This window comes from Sapajus apella, unplaced genomic scaffold (assembly GCF_009761245.1).
Source record: "Sapajus apella isolate SASKATOON/1434 unplaced genomic scaffold, GSC_monkey_1.0 scaffold130, whole genome shotgun sequence".
In the NCBI taxonomy this organism is placed as follows: domain Eukaryota; kingdom Metazoa; phylum Chordata; class Mammalia; order Primates; family Cebidae; genus Sapajus; species Sapajus apella.
The window spans coordinates 203,155-209,738 of record NW_022437070.1 but is presented as its reverse complement, the minus strand read 5'-3'; the positions used below and the strand labels follow the sequence as shown (position 1 = coordinate 209,738).

Genomic DNA, 6,584 nt, shown 5'->3' with positions numbered 1-6,584 from the left:
AAAAAGAAAAAGAAAAATCACACAGAAGACCTGGGGTTTGAAACCTGGATCTGCCACTTATTTTCTCTGTAATTCTCATTGGGTTATTTTGAAGATTAACTAAAAAGATTAAAAATCTAGCTCCTAGATTTGATGTCATAATACATGCCATTTTTATTTTCTTTTGAGACAGAGTTTCGCTCTTGTTACCCAGGCTGGAGTGCAATGGTGCAATCTCGGCTCACCTCAACCTCCGCCTCCTGGGTTCAGGCAATTCTCCTGCCTCAGCCTCCTGAGTAGCTGGGATTACAGGCACGCGCCACCACGCCCAGCTAATGTTTTGTATTTTTAGTAGAGACGGGGTTTCACCATGTTGACCAGGATGGTCTCGATCTCTTGGCCTCGTGATCTACCCGCCTCGGCCTCCCAAAGTGCTGGGATTACAGGTTCTTTTTTTTTTTTTTAAAGCTAAGCCTTGAAGCAAAAAATGCTTTTTGAGCAAGAAGCACCTTTTGATGTCAGCTCACTGCGACTTCCACTGCCTGGGTTCAAGCGATTCTTCCACCTCAGCTTCCTGAGTAGCTGGGACTACAGGGGCATGTCACCATGCCCAGCTAATTTTTGTATTATTTTATTTTATTTTTTTTTGGTAGAGATGGGTTTTCAACGTATTGGCCAGGCTGGTCTCGAACTCCTGACCTCGTGATCCACCCACCTCAGCCTCCCAAAGTGCTGGGATTATAGGCATGAGCCACTGCACCTGGCCACACATGCCATTTTTCTTTCTATCCACAGTAATTTAAAAAATAGACCAGGCATTGTGGCTCACATCTGTCATTCCAGCACTTTGGGAGGCCAAGGCAAAGGATTCCTTAAAACCAGAAGTTCAAGACCGTCTGGGCACCAGCATCTTTCATAATGCTTAGCACATGGTGAGGGGAATGTGAATATGTTAATTAAAATGCAGGCTATATAATTCCAATGAACTAAATCCTCAGACCCCAACCTGGACACCCTAATTGTATCTTTTTCTTCTTCTTCTTTTTAATTATTAGTTCTCTTTAATAATAATTATATCTTAATATATCTTAAAACTGAAATTAACCACTAAGAGATTGTAGAGTAAGCAAGGAAACAGAATAAGAGGAGACCTTGATTCTATGTCATTCACTCAAACCTTGGTGAGTCGTTCTGTACAATTAGAATCCTTTTCTTCCTGACAAATTGTTCTCCCCTGAATAAGGCTCAGGAACCGTTTACATGTTGAAGAACCTTGATCCCACATTATTTATTCCAGAGATTCCTAACCTGGGGTCACTAAGTGAGGATTAGAGTCTATGAAAACTTGAATCTGTATTTTTTAAAAATGTGTGTATTTATCAGGGTAGTGAAAATAGCTGTTGTAACAAGCAAACTCCAAACTATCAGCAGTTTAACACAATAGCATTTGTTTTTTCTTGGTTGTGTAAAGTCCCAGACGGGTGCATCTGGTCAGAAAACAATGCTCCACATGGTCATTCAGGGATCCAAGCATCTTTCATCCTGGGGCCCCCCCATTCCCTGGGGTTTCAGAGCTGCTGAGGATCCTTTGCTTTTGGCTCATAGACAAGGATCAAGAGAATCTGGAAGATCTGGGAGGAGAGGGTTTTTTGTTTGTTTGTCTTCTTTTGGGTGGGACAGGAAGTGACATTCATCACTTTCTCCCACTTCCACTGGCCAGACGCTTGGCTGCAAGCAAGTCTGGGAGACTGTTAGCTGCCAGCAAGTCTGGGGGATGTAGTGTAGCAGTGCATTTTGGAGGAAAATGAAACTGGTTTTGGTGGACACATAGCCATCTCAACCACAAGGGCATATGAATATCCTCCTAGAGAGAACTTCTGGGTTCTCAAAGAACTGACAAGCTCCCAAAAGGCTAGGAACTCACAGTTTATTCAGAAAAGGAACACTGTAATTGATGGGGTATCCACTTTTCTAGTTATTATCTCATTTTTGTCATGCCTCCCTGAGACCACAACCACATTCTTGTGGTGAAACTCAGTATCCCAAGTCCCCTTTGCGTATATTTACAGATTTATTCAGTATATGTTTACCGAGTGATCTTAAGGTCCAGGCATTGTGTTATGGGCCAAAAATACAGAAATAAACAAAACCTAGACCCTCCACTCAGAGAGTTCACAGTAATTGGGAGTTAGAGACACATAAATGAATGATTTTAAAAAGTCGGCCACTGCATTCATTTATAGAGGTTGAGTCTGAGTAGTCTAAGTGTGAGGAAGAGTATTGGCCCAGACTGAACCAAGTCTTCATGGAAGAATAGCAGGGACTAAAGCCGGGAAGAGAGGAAAGAGTTTTGGGGCACGGTGAAGGGCAGGAGAAAAATCGCAAAGACAGATAAAGAACATGGGGAAAGGTCAAGGGAATGTTAATCAGGGGTGAAAACAGGCAGGTCAGCAGGGTTTGAATTATGGAGGATTGTAGCTAAGAGGATTAGGCCATCTGCTGGATTACTTTGCAGATGGCTAATAGTATTCATTATATGCTGATTCTTACTAACAACTCCCAAAGATAACTTTAATTCCACCTACTGAGTTTCCATCTGCCCTCCCCCTCAACACAGTATCCTGCACACTCAGTGGTGTTGGTGACTGAGGTAAAGCGTTGGATAACGACAATGACGGTGATGATGACCATGATCATGATGATGATGGTGACGATATGACAATGATGATAGTGATGGCAACACTGGTGACGACAATGATGATGAGCATAATGATGTGATGAGGAAGAGAATGATGATGATGACAACGATGAGGACAGTGATGATAATGAGATTGACAACAATGAGGGTGATGATGGTGACAGTGACAGATGATGATGACAATGATGATGACAACAATGAGGTTGATGATGACGATGATGATCATGATCATGATAATGACAGCAATGAGGATGACGATGACAATAACTGATGATGACAATGATGACAGTGATGATCATGATCATGATCATGACAATGAGGTTGCTAGTGATGGTGACAGTGACAGATGATGATGTGAAGACAATGATGGCAATGACAATGAGGTTGATGATAATGACTGATAACAATGATGACAACGATGATGATGATCATGACAATGACAATGATGAGGTTAATGATGATGACAATGACTGATGAGCATGACAACGATGATGATGAGAATGACAATAATGAGGCTGATGACAATGACTGATGATAATGATGACAATGATGACGATGATCATGTTAATGACAATAATGAGGTTGATGATGGTGACAATGACGGATGATGACAATGATGACGATGACAATGACAATAACAAATTTGATAATGACAATGACTGATAATGACAATGACGATGATGGTTATGATAATGACAATAATGAGGATGATGATTGTGATGATGATCACGATGATGATGACAATTATGATGTAATGAGGAGGAGAATAATGATTATCACAATGTTGATGAATGCATGACGATGACAATGAAGATGAGAATGACTGATAATCATGACGATGACAATGATGATGGTCATGATGACAATGACAATAATGAGGTTGGTGATGGTGACAATAATGACAATTATGATGTAATGAGGAGGAGAATAATGATTATCACAATGATGATAACATGATGACAATGACAATAATGATAATGACTGACAATAATCGTGACAGTGATGATGACAGTGATGATTATGGTCACGATGATGATGACAATAATGAGGTTGGTGATGGTGACAATGCTGATGGTGATCATGACAATGATGATCATTGTGATGATGACAGTGACAATACTGTGGATCATGACAACGATGATGGTGATGATGACGATGACAATGTTGATCATAGCTAATATTTGTTAAGCAGCAGCCATGTTCCAGGTATTTCCCTAAGCACTCTCCAACTTAAACTGGTTTATTAAGCTTCACCAAAATAAGTACCAAACAGTTCTGAGAAACAAAGGCGAGAAATGCAATGACATTTAAGTAATCGTCCCTGTGTCAACCTGCTGGTGCACTTCAGAGATGGAAACCTGCCTTCTGCACACTCTCCCAACCCATCCCTGTCCCTGTCATGACCTGTGTCAGGTTATACAGGACAAGAATCTGATCCACAGTGAGGGCTGGGGCTACCACGTTACAGACCTTGGAGACGGACACTGTGTCTTGTCTGTATGAGAGGAGGACTAACTGTTATAACGACACCCAAATGTCAGTGGCTTGACTCAACAGAGGTTCCTGTTAAACTCATCTTAGAGTCCAATGTGGATATTCAGTGGGAAACGTTTTTGTTTTAATCCAGAGAACAAGATCCTCTAGTTTGTGGGTCCGCTGTCCTGCAGGTGCTCAGTATTCTCTGCCCAGTCCTCAGAGTTTCTCAGCCTTGGCACTATTTTTGTCTGTGGCCAGATGCCTTTGTTCTGGGGAGCTGTCCTGTGCACTGTAGGATGTTTAGCACCATCCCTAACCTCTATCTGGCAGAGGCCAGTAACAGCCACTGGCTCCTTTCCCCTATAAGTTGTAACAACCGAAAATGTCTCTAAACACTGGCTAATGCCCCCTGGGAGGTCATAATTGCTCCTCCTTCTCTATTAAGAGCTGCTGGCCCGGTACGGTGGCTCATGCCTGTAATCCCAACATTTTGGGAGGCCAAGGCGGGCAGATCACCTGAGATCAGGAGTTTGAGACCAGCCTGACCAACATAGGGAAACCCTGTCTCTACTAAAAATACAAAAATTAGTCGGGCATGGTGGCAGGCGCCTGTAATCCCAGCTACTCAGGAGGCTGAGGCAGGAGAATCGCTTGAACCCGGGAGGTGGAGGTTGCAGTGAGCCGAGATCGTGCCACTTCTCTCCAGCCTGGGTGACAAGAGCGAGACTCCATCTCAAAAAAACAAAACAAAAGAAAAAAACTGCTGCTCTATATTCAGCTGGCTGGCAGAGAAAGAAAATAGCAGAGAGGATTGCTTGGGACTTTTTTAACGTCAGGAAATTGTGAGCATAATTTCCACCCATAATCCATTGCACACACACAAATCACCCATCAGAGTATTTCACTCCTAGTATTCTATCATTATATCTTTGGGGGAGGGAAGGAAGAAGGAAAATGAAGGAGAGCAGAGCAAGAAGGGAAGCTGTGACTCTGACTCTGAACTTACAGATGAGCAAGTTGAGCGCTCATCCCAGTTCTCATCTCTCAGAAAAAGGGATCAACTTTAATTAATCCTTATTGTATGTGGGTTTTCATGTAATGAGAAATTTGGGATAGAATAGCATTTCTTTATTTTTATTTTAAATTCACACATTAAAATTCTGCAGAACACCATTTTTGTTTTTGTTTTGCTTTGTTTTCAGACAGGGTCTCACTCTGTCACCCAGGCTGGAGTACAGTGGTACAATCACAGGTCACTGTGGCCTCAAACTCTCAGGCTCAAAGGGTCCTCCTCCCTCAGCCTCCCAAGTAGCTAGGACTACAGGAGCACACCACCATGGCCGGCTAATCCTGTTTGTTTTTTGTAGAGATGGGGTCTTACTTTGTTACCCAGACTCATCTTGAACTCCTGGCTTGAAGTGATCCGCTCACCTCGGCCTCCCAAAGTGCTGGGATTACAGGCATGCATCACTGTTCCTGGCCAAGAACAGCATTTCTCAATATATTTCAGGGACCATTAGTCTCTTGGGCTATGGACATACATTCTCATTTTCTTTTCTTTTCTTTTTTTTTTTTTAGTAATATTCAGATTATTTTATTCGTATGGGAAGAGAAACAACTTAAATTTTACTGGTTCAGTAGGAGATTTATGTTTGCATATCCATATGAATTTCTCATAATACAACAAACAGCCATTGCTCAGTGCTCTGGAACTTTCACAGTCATGTTTATCTAATTCTATCCTCCCTTAATGCATTTTGTTGCCCCTTTTATGACATTGTAAATATCATTTATCATTTAAAAATATTTTATCATTTATGTGAGCGCTTCATGTAAATGTGCTTGCACATACATACACAAAAGCACATACACACACAATTGTTGCTGAATTCCACAAAAATCATATTAAAGAGTGTATATTTTTGTGTAACAACTTTTTTTTCTTCACTAGAGATTAGAGATTAGGACAGGACATTTCTAAGTTTACCATATTGCAGTCTATTTTGTTAAATGGTTTGGCATTATACTGTGAAGATCCACGTTTCCATATATGATGAGTCAGTAAATCCACTCACTTGTATACACTCATGAGAATTCCTCGTCCTTGTATCCTAGGAGAGAGTTACAACAATACTTAAAATGGTGCACCAGAGGTTAAAAGACAAAAGGGAGAAGGTGAAACATAATCTGCCTTGACAGGGAAGATGAATAAGCTGTGACACAGTGCCACACAGTAATCACATACGTTACAGAAGTAATTAAATTATACCTAGCAAAATTCTCATTTTCTTATTTATTTATTTTTTAATTTTTTTTTTTTTTTTTTTTTTTTTTTACCGCGTTTTTCCCTTTTTTCCCCCGCTGGTGGGTAGGAGGGGTGAATCGTCGCCCCACCACACCCCCCTCCCCTGTTCATGCCAATTTCTCCTGC

General features: G+C 41.3%; 1 protein-coding gene across 4 annotated transcripts in view; it reads left to right on the top strand.

Moving 5' to 3' along the window:
- ELSPBP1 (epididymal sperm binding protein 1) overlaps positions 1 to 6,584 on the top strand; it is a 33,074-nt gene that overhangs the window by 12,068 nt on the left and 14,422 nt on the right. The gene's annotated exons all lie outside the window — the stretch shown is intronic.